The following is a 12,044-nucleotide window of genomic DNA, read 5'->3' on the forward strand; positions in this document are numbered from 1 at the left end:
AAAAGCAGAGACATTACTTTGCCAACAAAGGTCCGTCTAGTCAAGGCTATGGTTTTTCCAGTGTTCATGTATGGATGTGAGAGTTGGACTGTGAAGAAAGCTGATCGCCGAAGAATTGATGCTTTTGAACTGTGGTGCTGGAGAAGACTCTTGAGAGTCCCTTGTACTGCAAGGAGATCCAACCAGTCCATTCTAAAGGAGATCAATCCTGGTGTTCATTGGAAGGACTGATGCTAAAGCTGAAACTCCAATACTTTGGCCACCTCATGTGAAGAGTTGACTCACTGGAAAAGACTCTGATGCTGGGAGGGATTGGGGGCGGGAGGAGAAGGGGACGACAGAGAATGAGATGGCTGGATGGCATCACCGACTCGATGGACATGAGTTTGTGTGAACTCCAGGAGTTGGTGAAGGACAGGGAGGCCTGGCGTGCTGTGATTCATGGGTTCGCAAAGAGTCAGACACGACTGAGCGACTGAACTGAACTGAACTGAACTGAACGGAGTAAAGATGCTGAAACTAAGTGACGGGGCAAGTGACTGCTCAGAGGGCAGCAGAGCCAGATCCAGAGTCATCTTCTAGCCCTCATTTAGGTTGAACTTAGGTTCAGCCAAGTGTTTAGAGTAGTGCCTTGCACAAATTTCAAATCAAGTTGCTGGAACAGGCAGATCCTGTGCTCACCTCCTCCCAGGGAAACACCAAAACTACAACCACATATAGAACTGCCACCTCTGAGAACTGGCCTGAAGACTAGCACGACAGATTTTCTACACCTAAGGGTATAAGGAAAAGGCCACATTGAGAAAGGTAGGAGGCACAGAGTCCTGGTCTAATGAGAACCAACCACCCCCACACTCCTGTAAGGCAACCCACAAACAGGAGAGATATCACAACCACAGAGGTACCCCCTGATGAGCAGGGGTTCAGGTCCCATATCAGGCTCCCCAGCCTGGGGAGCTTGCACTGGGAAGCTGAGCGCCCATAACAGCTGACTTTGAAAACCAGCCAGGCTCACATCTGGGGGAGCCCAGGAGCTGTAGGAAAAGGAAGAGACTCCACTCTTAAAGGACTCATGCAGAAACTCACTCACTCCAAAGTCCATCACAAAGGCAGCAGCTTGAAAAGCACCTGGGCCACACAAAAAGGAGAGTCATCGGCTAATTTCAGGGTGTGTGCCAGAGGGGCAGGGGTCCAGTGGAACTTTAGGGACAGAAGTGCTGGCAGACATCATTTGTTTGTACTTTCTTTCCACATAGCTGGCCTGGTGCTGATGAGCACCATTTCTATCAGTCTCCTTCAGCCTAACTAACACCACCTGCCCTGCCCCTGCTTTCTCCTAAGAACTCAAGAGGCCAGGCCTATGAACCAGCACCCCCTCCCCACAGCAGTTTCAGCCAGGACCTGTAGACATTTGGACCAGGGACCAGCTCAACCAACTAAGGCCATTTGCAGCAGTCACAGACAGGTCTGCCTGGGGACCAGCCTCACCCACCAGCACACCTGCAATAACTGCTGTCTACCCATCACAGGAGGCACATGCAGGGGATACCCCCGGGACACCTGGCTTTGTTGACCAGGAGAGATGGCACCGCTGGATCCTATAGGACACCTCCTACATAAGGCCACTCTTTCAAGGCTGGGCAACATAACTGATATACTTAGAGTTAGGCAAAATGAAGGAACTACAGAATCTTTCAAAGAATATCTTTCAAACACGAGGATCTCTCAGAGAAACAACTAAATGAAGAGGAGATAAAAAACTTATCAGATAAAGAATTCAGAGTAACACTTGTCAAGATGTTCATCAGACTCAGTAGAAAACTGGATGAATGTGATGAGAGAAACACCAAAAGCCTAGGCAAGTTGCAAGTCTCCTTCAGCAAAGGGCTAGAAACTATAAAAAAGAAAGATTTAAAACTTGTGAATTCATTTACTGAAACCAAAAATACACTAGTGGAAACCAGCAGGAGGTCAGAGAAGGCAAGAAAACAGACTGGTGATATGGGTAACAAGGGTGGTAAAAGTCACTCAATCAGAAGAGCAAAAAGGAAAGAGAACAAAACAAAAAACAAGGAAAGGGCCCATGAGGGGTCCCAACTTCTCTGGCAGGGGAAGGAGCATCCATAGCCAAGCGGACCAGCTTCCAGAGTCCTCTCCCCACTCCCAGCATGTGCCCACCCTGCTGCCAGGGTGCCCCAGAGGAAGGTCAGCTCCTCACTGGGGATGGAGAAGGAGGAGCCCAAGAGGAGACCGGGGAGGCTGTCAGCTAAACCTACTCCTGCCAAAATGGAAACAAAGCCAAAGAAGGCAACAGGAAAGGATGAATCTTCAGAGAGAAAAGTGCAAGCAAAAGGGGAAAAGGGAGCAAAGCGAAAACAGGTGGAAACGGCCACCCAAGAGACTAAAGATTTACCTGCATCAAACGGAGAGGCTGAAACCAAGGAGAGCCCAGCCTCTGATGGAGCAGGAAAGAAAGAATTTACATGTGATTAATATCACACACTTGAGCCTATCAGTGATTTCTGTCTACCTTCTTGTACAATACAAAGGAATATTTTTATCAATTATTTTGTAAATGCAAAGTTTTTTAGTAGCTCTAGTAGTATTTTTAAGAAGATAGAAATCCTACTTCATCCATTTTTAAGGTGCAAATGCTTTTTTTTTAAATTTGAGCATAGTTGATTTACACTGTTGTGTTAGTTTCAGGGGTACAGCAAAGTGAATTAGGTATACATATATCCACTCTTTTTTTTAGATTCTTTTCCTAAACCAGAGTATTGAGTGGCATTCCCTGTGCTATACTGTATACTGTGCTATACAGTGGGTCTTTTTTATCTATTTGATATATGGTATGTGTCTTTGTCAACCCCAGTTTATCCCTCCCTCCCCCCTACCCCCATAAGCATAAGGGTGTCTTCTCTTCTACATCTGTGACTCTATTTCTGTTTTGTAAGTTTATTTGTACCGTTTTTTTAAGATTCCACATATAAGTAATATCACATGATATTTCTCTTTCTTTGTCTGACATTACTCAGTTTGACAGTCTCTAGGTCCATCCATGTTGTTGCTATAAATACTTTTTATTTAAGAGTTGAAATTATTTCCTGGTTGGTTGTTTTTTTTTTCCTTTTGGTACAACCAGAAAATACTAATATATTGAATGTGGAAAGTTTTGATTGTGTTTGGTGTCATCTTATTGTTCTATAGATGGGTTAGCTTTTATATCTTATTATACAAAGCATATTAAATGGCAGTTTTGAGTCAATAGTACATTTAATGTCTTAAATTTTTTCTTTTTTTTTGGCTGTGACATGCAGAATGAAGGATCTTAGTTCCCTGCCAAGGATTTAACCTATGCCCCCCGCATTGGGAGCATGGAGTCTTAGCCACCAGACTGCCAGGAAAGTCTCATTGAACACTTTAAATTTCTTTTCTCCCCCTGTTGTTTTTGGGTAAAATTGTTTCCCAAAGCAAACCACTCCTTGATCTTGGCTCTCTGGTCAGAATTTTGTGTACTCTGTAATACCTTGGGTCATGGTGGTCCAATTTTCCTAGCAAGTTTGCTAATGTGCTATGAACACATGAAAAACTTGAAAAACTTCAGTATGTATTGTATATGATACTAAGTTGTGAATTAATGGGACTTATGATGTAACAACATATCCACATTTGACCCAATTACAAGCACTAAAATTGAAGCTGTGATCAAAAATCTCCCAAAAAACAAAAGCCCAGGACCAGATGGCTTCATAGGAGAGCTCTATCAAACAGTTAGAGAAGAGCTAATGCCTATCCTTCTAAAACTGTTTTTAAAAATTGCAGAGGAAGGAACACTTCAAACTCATTCTGAGGCCACCATCACCCTGACACCAAAACCAGACAAAGACACAGAAAAAGAAAACTGCAGGCCAACAGCACTGATGAACACAGATGCGAAAACCCTCAACAGAATTTTAGCAAACAGAATTCAGCAACACATCAAAAAGCTCACACACCATGATCAAGTTGGGTTTATGCCAGGGACGCAAGGTTTCTTCAATATACACAAATGAATCAGTGTGATACACCATATTAACAAATTGAAAGATAAAAACCATATGATAATCGCAACAGATGCAGAAAAAGCCTTTGACAAAATTTAGTACACATTTATGATTAAAACTCTTCAAAAATGGACATAGAAGGAACCTACCTCAACATAGTAAAGGCCATATATGATAAGCCTACAGCAACATTATTCTCAATATGAAAAACTGAAAGCATTCCCCCTAAGATCAGAAACAAGACAAGGGTGTACACTTTCACCACTATTATTCAACATAGTTCTGGAAGTCCTAGCTACCACAATCAGAGAAGAAAAAGAAATAAAAGAATCCAGATCAGAAAAGAAGTAAAACTCTCAGTTTGCAGATGACATGATACTGTACATAGAAAACCCTAAAGATAGTATAGAAAATTACTAGAGCTAATAAGTGAATTTAGCAAAGTTGCAGGATACAAAATCAATACACAGAAATCACTTGCATTTCTATATACTAAACAATGAAAAATCAGAAAGAGAAATTAAGGAATCAATCCCATTCACCACTGCAACAAAAAAATTAAATATCTAGGAATAAACTTTCCTAAGGAGACAAAGGAGATCAATCCTGGGTGTTCATTGGAAGGACTGATGCTAAAGCTGAAACTCCAATACTTTGGCAACCTCATGCAACGAGTTGACTCACTGGAAAAGACTCTGATGCTGGGAAGGATTGGGGGTGGGAGGAGACGGCGACGACAGAGAATGAGATGGCTGGATGGCATCACCGACTCGATGGACAAGAGTTTGAGTGAACTCTGGGCGTTGGTGATGGACAGGGAGGCCTGGTGTGCTGTGATTCATGAGGTCGCAAAGAGTCAGACACGACTGACGGACTGAATTGAACTGAACTGAAGGAGACAAAAGAACTATACACAGAAAATTATAAGACACTAATGAGAGAAATCAAAGATGGATAGTTATTCCTTGTTCTGGGTAGGTAGAATTAATATTGTGAAAATGACTATACTACCAAACACAATCTACAGATTCAATGCAATCCCTATCAAATTACCAATGACATTTTTCACAGAACTAGAACAAAAAATTTCACAATTTATATAGAAACACAAAAGACCCTGAATAGCCAAAGCAGTCCTGAGAAATAGAATGGAGCTGAAGGAATTAAACTTCCTGACTTCAGGTTATACTACAAAGCTACAGTCATCAAGACAATATGGTACTGGCACAAAAACAGAAATGTAGACCAATGGAACAAGATAGAAAGCCCAGAAACAAACCATGCACCTATGGGTACCTTATTTTTGACAAAGGAGGTAAGAATATACAATGAGGCAAAGACAACGTCTTCAATAAATGGGGCTGGGAAAACTGGACAGCTACATGTAAAAGAATGAAATTAGAACACTTCCGAACACCAAACACAAAGATAAACTCAAAATGGATTAAAGACCTAATGTAAGACCAGAAACTATAAAACTCTTAGAGGAAAACACAAACAGAACACTCGATGACATGAATCAAAGCAAGAGCCTATATGACCCACCTCCTAGATTAATGGAAATAGAAACAAAAGTAAACAAGTGGGACCTGATTAAGCTTAAAAGCTTTGCACAGCAAAGGAAACTATAAGCAAGGTGAAAAGACAACCCTCAGAATGGGAGAAAATAATAGCAAATGAAACAACTGACAAAGGATTAATTTCCAAAATATACAAACAGCTCATAAAACTCAATGCCAGATAAATAAACAATCAAAGAGTGGGAAAAAAACCTAAACAGACATTTCTCCAAAGAAGACATATAGATGGCTAACAAACACATGAAAAGACGCTCAATGTCGCTCATTATTAGAGAAATGCAAATCAAAACCACAATGAGATATCACCTCACACTGGTCAGAATGGCCATCATCAAAAAGTCTAGGAACAATAAATGCTGGAGAGGGTGTGGAGAAAAGGGAAGCCTCCTACACTGTTGGCGGGAATGTAAACTGACACAGTCACTGTGGAAGACGGTACGGAGATTCCTTCAAAAACTAGGAATAAAACCACCATATGACCCAGCAGTCCCACTCCTAGGCATATACCCTGAGGAAGCCAAAATTGAAAAAGACACATGTATTCCACTGTTCATTGCAGCACTATTTACAATAGCCAGATCATGGAAGCAACCTAGACGTCCATCGACAGATGAGTGGATAAAGTTGTGGTACATATACACAGTGGAATGCTACTCAGCCATAAAAATGAACACATTTGAGTCAGTTCTGATGAGGTGGATGAACCTAGAACCTATTATACAGAGTGAAGTGAGTCAGAAAGAGAAAGATAAATATCATATTCTCATGCACATAGACGGAATCTAGAAAAATGGTGCAGAAGGATTTATTTACAGGGAGGCAATGGAGAAACGGACATAGAGAATAGACTTGTGGACACGGGGAGAGGGGAGGGGAGGGTGAGACGTGTGGAGAGAGTAACATGGAAACATATTCAGTTCAGTTCAGTCGCTCAGTTGTGTCCGACTCTCCGCGACCCCGTGAATCACAGCACGCCAGGCCTCCCTGTCCATCACCAACTCCTGGAGTTCACTCAAACTCTTGTCCATCGAGTCGGTGATGCCATCCAGCCATCTCATTCTCTGTCATCCCTGTCTCTCCCGCCCCCAATCCCTCCCAGCATCAGAGTCTTTTCCAGTGAGTCAACTCTTCACATGAGGTGACCAAAGTATTGCAGTTTCAGCTTTAGCAGCAGTTCTTCCAATGAACACCCAGGATTGATCTCCTTTAGAATGGACTGGTTTGGTCTCCTTGCGGTCCAAGGGACTCTCAGGAGTCTTCTCCAGCACCACAGTTCAAAAGCATCAATTCTTTGGCAATCAGCTTTCTTCACAGTCCAACTCTCACATCCATACATGACCACGGGCAAAACCATAGCCTTGACTAGACAGACCTTGGTTGGCAAAGTAATGTCTCTGCTTTTTAATATGCTTTCTAGGTTGGTCATAACTTTCCTTCCAAGGAGTAAGCATCTTTTAATCTCATGGCTGCAATCAGCATCCACAGAGATTTTGGAGCCCAAAAAAATAAAGTCTGACACTGTTTCCACTGTTTCCCCATCTATTTCCCATGAAGTGACAGGACCAGATGCCATGATCTTTGTTTTCTGAATGCTGAGCTTCAAGCCAACCTTTACACTCTCCTCTTTCACTTAAAATAGATAACCAACGGGAATTTGCTGTATGGCTCAGGGGCTCTGTATCAAACTAGAGGGGTGGGATGGGGAGGGAGATGGGAGGGAGGTTCAAAAGGGAGGGGATATATGTATATCGATGGCTGATTCATGTTGAGGTTTGACAGAAAACAAAATTCTGTAAAGCAATTTTCCTTCAATAAAAAAATAAACTAAAAAAATATTTCCTCCTATGTTTTTTGAGTGTGATAGCTTTTGTTTATTTGTTTGTTTACTTCACTGGGTCTTCAACGCTGTGTCCAGGCTTTCTTTAGTTGCGGTGAGCAGGGGCTACTCTCCAGTTGCAATTTGCTGCGGAACACAGGCTCTAGGCAGGCAGACTCAGTAGTTGAGGTTTGGGTACTCAAGAGGACAGGCTCAGGAGTGGAGTGCAGGCTTAGATGCTCCACAGCATGTGGGATCTTCCCAGACCAGGGGTCAAACCCATGACCTCTGCATGGCAGGTGGATTCTTAATGACTGGACCACCAGGGAGGTCTCTACTTGTGTACTGTTCATGCTAATGATATGGTAGGGCAGTCAGAACTGGGTTTTCCATGGCTTCAAGCTCCAGGCTGAAGGACTTGGACTTGCTCTACAAAGCACTAGGAAGCAGGAGCAAACCAGAGGATCTTAGCAGACCTGGGTGGATGACTAGGAATTGAAGGCTGGGACAGGTTATATAGTTAAAGCTATGGTTTTTCCATTGCCAAAACCCGGGATAGCATATTAAAAAGCAGAGACATTACTTTGCCAACAAAGGTCCGTCTAGTCAAGGCTATGGTTTTTCCAGTGGTCATGTATGGATGTGAGAATTGGACTGTAAAGAAAGCTGATCACCGAAAAATTGACGCTTTTGAACTGTGGTGTTGGAGAAGACTCTTGAGAGTCCCTTGGACTGCAAGGAGATCCAACCAGTCAAACCTAAAAATCAACCCCGAATATTCATTGGAAGGACTGAAGCTGAAGTTTCAATGCTTTGGGCCACCTAATTCAAAGAACTGGCTCACTGGAAAAGACCTTGATGTTGGGAATATTGAAGGCAGGAGGAGAAGGGTTTGGCAGAGGAGGAGATGGCTGGATGGCATCACTGACTCAGTGGAAATGAGTTTGAGCAAACTCTGGGAGATGGTGAAGGACAGGGAAACCTGGTGGGCTACAGTCCATGGGGTCACAAAAAGTCAGCCAGGACTGAGCAACTCAACAACAGACACTCCCCAAAGACCCGTCCTCTGAGAATCTCTCTGGTTTGCAATTTTCTGAGAAGCCAGCTGCTCATCAGACGGTCCTGCAAACATCTTAATACTCGCGTAGCTCACTCATCCCTCCCTGGGGAGTTACTCGGAGGCAGACCTTGACTGACTCCATCGCAGGACCCCTCCGCGCCTCGCACAAGGGGGCCCTTTGCGCACCCAAAAGGGAAGGCCGTCTGCGGGACGTTGCTGCAGTTCAGACTGTGGCCACGCGGGGGCAGTAGTGTCCAGGTCAAAAGTGAGAAATGCGCCCGGCGTTCTGGCGGCTGCCGGGGATCACAGGAGCTTCCGAGGTCAAGACTTCAGGCTTTTTTTTTAACGGGTTTGGAGGAAACCACCACGATCCGGTTTTTCCCCACCTGCCATACCCACCAAGTAGCTGTGTCTCGCAGCCCAGCAGCTGGTGGAAGTTACGCAAAACCTATTAGATTAGTTTCACCTCTGCTCCGAATTCTCCTTGGTGCCCACCTCGCTGGAGGAATCCCTCTTCCCTGAAGCCCCCAAACCCCACCACACCCCATCTTCGTTTCCTCCCACTTTTCCCCTTGCTCCATCTGCTCCAGCCACACTGGCTTTGGGTTCCTCAAATCAAACTCATAACAGTGTTTGATTTGGGGCAGCTTTGATGCCTAGAAAAACCCATCTTTGTGGTCACTTTGTAAACATACAATTTAAATCATACCTTTAGAAACAAGAGTTTCCCTTAAGTGTTGGGTTCCAAGGATAGCTGTCGTGTTACTTACACACCTGTCAAAGCGGACTATCATTTTCAAAGAGGTCAATGAGTGCATCTTTGAGTCCATTCAGAATTGTAGTGAATTGAAATCTCTTAAATATTGTAGATAACATTTATACGATGTAGTATATTTTGATTCTTTCATCTTAAATGCCTCCACCAAGCAAATACGTCTGAAATCCTTAGCAGCTGTTACAAATCTAAAAATTAGACATATACAGGGGGTTAAAATGTTCTTTTAAACATTCTGATAATTCTTCTAAACTCAGTCAGATTATCATATCACTTTTTTAATGTTTATTTATTTATTGTTGGCTGTGCTGGGTCTTCGATGCTGCACGGGCTTTTCTCTAGTTGCTTCAAGCAGGGGCTACTCTCTACTTGCAATGTGCTGGCTTCTCATTGCAGTGGCTTCTCTTGTTGCGGAGCATGGACTCTAGGGCATGAGGGCTTCAGTAGCCGCAGCACATGGGCTCAGTAGTTGCAGCTCCCAGGCTCTAGAGCACAGGCTGAACAGTTTTGTGGCACACAGGCCTAGTTGCTCTGTGGCATGTGGGATCTTCCTGGATCAGGGATCCAACTTGTGGCAGGTGGACGCTTCACTGAGCCACCAGGAAAGCCCTCATACCACTTTTGTTATCACAATGCCCCTCTCCCTCAAATCATCCACAGGTGCATAGAGCCCCCACCTGCTGATCTCCTGTGGTGGTGGATCAGGATTGGGCTTCCCTGGTGGCTCACACAGTAAAGAATCAGCCTGTAATGCAGGAGACCTGGGTTTGAAACCTGGATTGGGAAAATCAGTTGGAGAAGGACATAGCAACCCACTCCAGTATTCTTGTCCTAGAGAATTCCATGGACAGAAGAGCCCTGCAGGCAGTCCATGGGGTCGCAAAGATTTAGTTCAAAACCTCCCTTTCCTTGGGCTTCCTTGGTGGCTCAGACAGTAAAGAATCCTCCCACAATACAGGAGACCCGGGCTCCATCCCTGGGTTGGGAAGATCCCCTGTAGAAGGGAATGGCAACCCACTTCAATATTCTTGCCTGGAGAATTCCATGGACAGAGGTGGGCTACAGCCCATGGGGCCTCAAAGAATCTGAAGGGACTTAGCATCCACACAGTCCCTTTCCTTCCACACCAGGGTAAATTCGATGCTTAGATTCCTTTGTTAGCCATCTTTGAAATTTTCCTACAATATTTATTTCTTTTTCCACTAACTATAATTGCTTTCACTGTTCCAGCTGGGTAATATCATAAGTGTTTTTCAAGGCACTTCTTACATGCCAGGCACTCCACAGTATCTCTGTACAGATTCACCTGTTCAATACTCACAACAACCACAATCAAATCTCAGTCAGGTATCCTTACTCTCCCCATTTTGAAGATGAAAAACTAGGGCCCAGAAAGGTTAAGACACTCTCTCCAGGTCACAGAGCTTTGCGAGCAGCAGAACCTGAGCTGCCTCCATTTACTTTTATTTTTTGTTTTGAATCTCACGGGAGATGAGTAAGTTATTTCCCCCGTAGTTGTAGCTGAGGTTTATCAGAACTCACCCAGTGTACACTTAAGACTTGTACATATCATTGTATGCAAATTTCACATCAAAGAAAAGAACTGTAAGCCAATATCGAGCTTGAGTTAATGGTACAAGCACTGAAACCATGGCAGGGAAGTGTGCAGAAGTCTCCAGCATATTAAAACAGGTAAAAAGTAAGATGGATGAGTGAATGGATGATGATATTAAAGTATGCTGAGTAGCTTCGGTCGTGTCTGACTCTTTGCGACCCCATGGACTGTAGCCCACCAGGCTCCTCTGTCCATGGAATTTCCCAGGCAAGAATACTAGAGTGGGTTGCCTTTTCCTTCTCCACGGGGGTCTTCCTGACCCAGGGATCAAACCCACGTCTCTTACATCTCCTGCATTGGCAGCCAGGTTCTTTACCGCCAGTGCCACCTAGGGAGCTCCTAGATATTAAAGTAAATACATTCGAATGTTAATTGCAGTTTCTTGGAGCAGGTGTGTGGGTGTTTGCTGGACAATTGTTTCAACTTTGCTGTGTGTTTGAAATAATTTAAGAATACGATGCTGGGACCTCTGTCCTGCGTTCCCCACAGGAAAACCTGTCTTCTCCCACCCAGACAAGCAAAAAGACACTCACACTCAATGTATCCACACTTGGGTTTGTCCAGTTCCCCCAGAATGGTTCCTCTCCCTAAGTTACTTCCTTGGCACTGAGTTCCCAAAAGTTAGGGGTTGTCAGAGATTCCCCCATCTCACCACTGAGATCCAAGGTCTCTCTTAGGGTGACCAATTGTACTTCTGGTTTACCCAAGATTGAGGGAGTTCCTGGGATGTAGGACTTCCTATGTTAAATCAGAAAAGCCTCAGGCAAATGGGCATGAGTTGGTCCCCTAACTTCTCATTGCTGCCTCTCAAACATGTTCACTTCAGTCGCTCAGTCGGGTCCGACTCTCCACAACCCCATGAATCACAGCATGCCAGGCCTCCCTGTCCATCACCAACTCCCGGAGTTCACTCAAACTCATGTCCACAGAGTCGGTGATGCCATCCAGCCATCTCATTCTCTGTTGTCCCCTTCTCCTCCCACCCCCAATCCCTCCCAGCATCAGAGTCTTTTCCAGTGAGTCAACTCGTCGCATGAGATGGCCAAAGTATTGCAGTTTCAGCTTTAGCATCAGTCCTTCCAATGAACACCCAGGACTGATCTCCTTTAGGATGGACTGGTTGGATCTCCTTGCGGTACAAGGGACTCTCAAGAG

General features: G+C 44.2%; 1 pseudogene; it reads left to right on the plus strand.

Annotated features, from left to right (window-relative positions):
• Window positions 1-2,001: 2,001 nt before the first annotated feature.
• Window positions 2,002-2,493, plus strand: LOC148777149 (non-histone chromosomal protein HMG-14 pseudogene; annotated as a pseudogene).
• Window positions 2,494-12,044: the final 9,551 nt, after the last annotated feature.

The sequence above is a fragment of the Moschus berezovskii genome, chromosome 8 (assembly GCF_049115385.1).
Source record: "Moschus berezovskii isolate FMDL1 chromosome 8, NW_MosBer_1.0, whole genome shotgun sequence".
Classification (NCBI taxonomy): Eukaryota; Metazoa; Chordata; class Mammalia; order Artiodactyla; family Moschidae; genus Moschus; species Moschus berezovskii.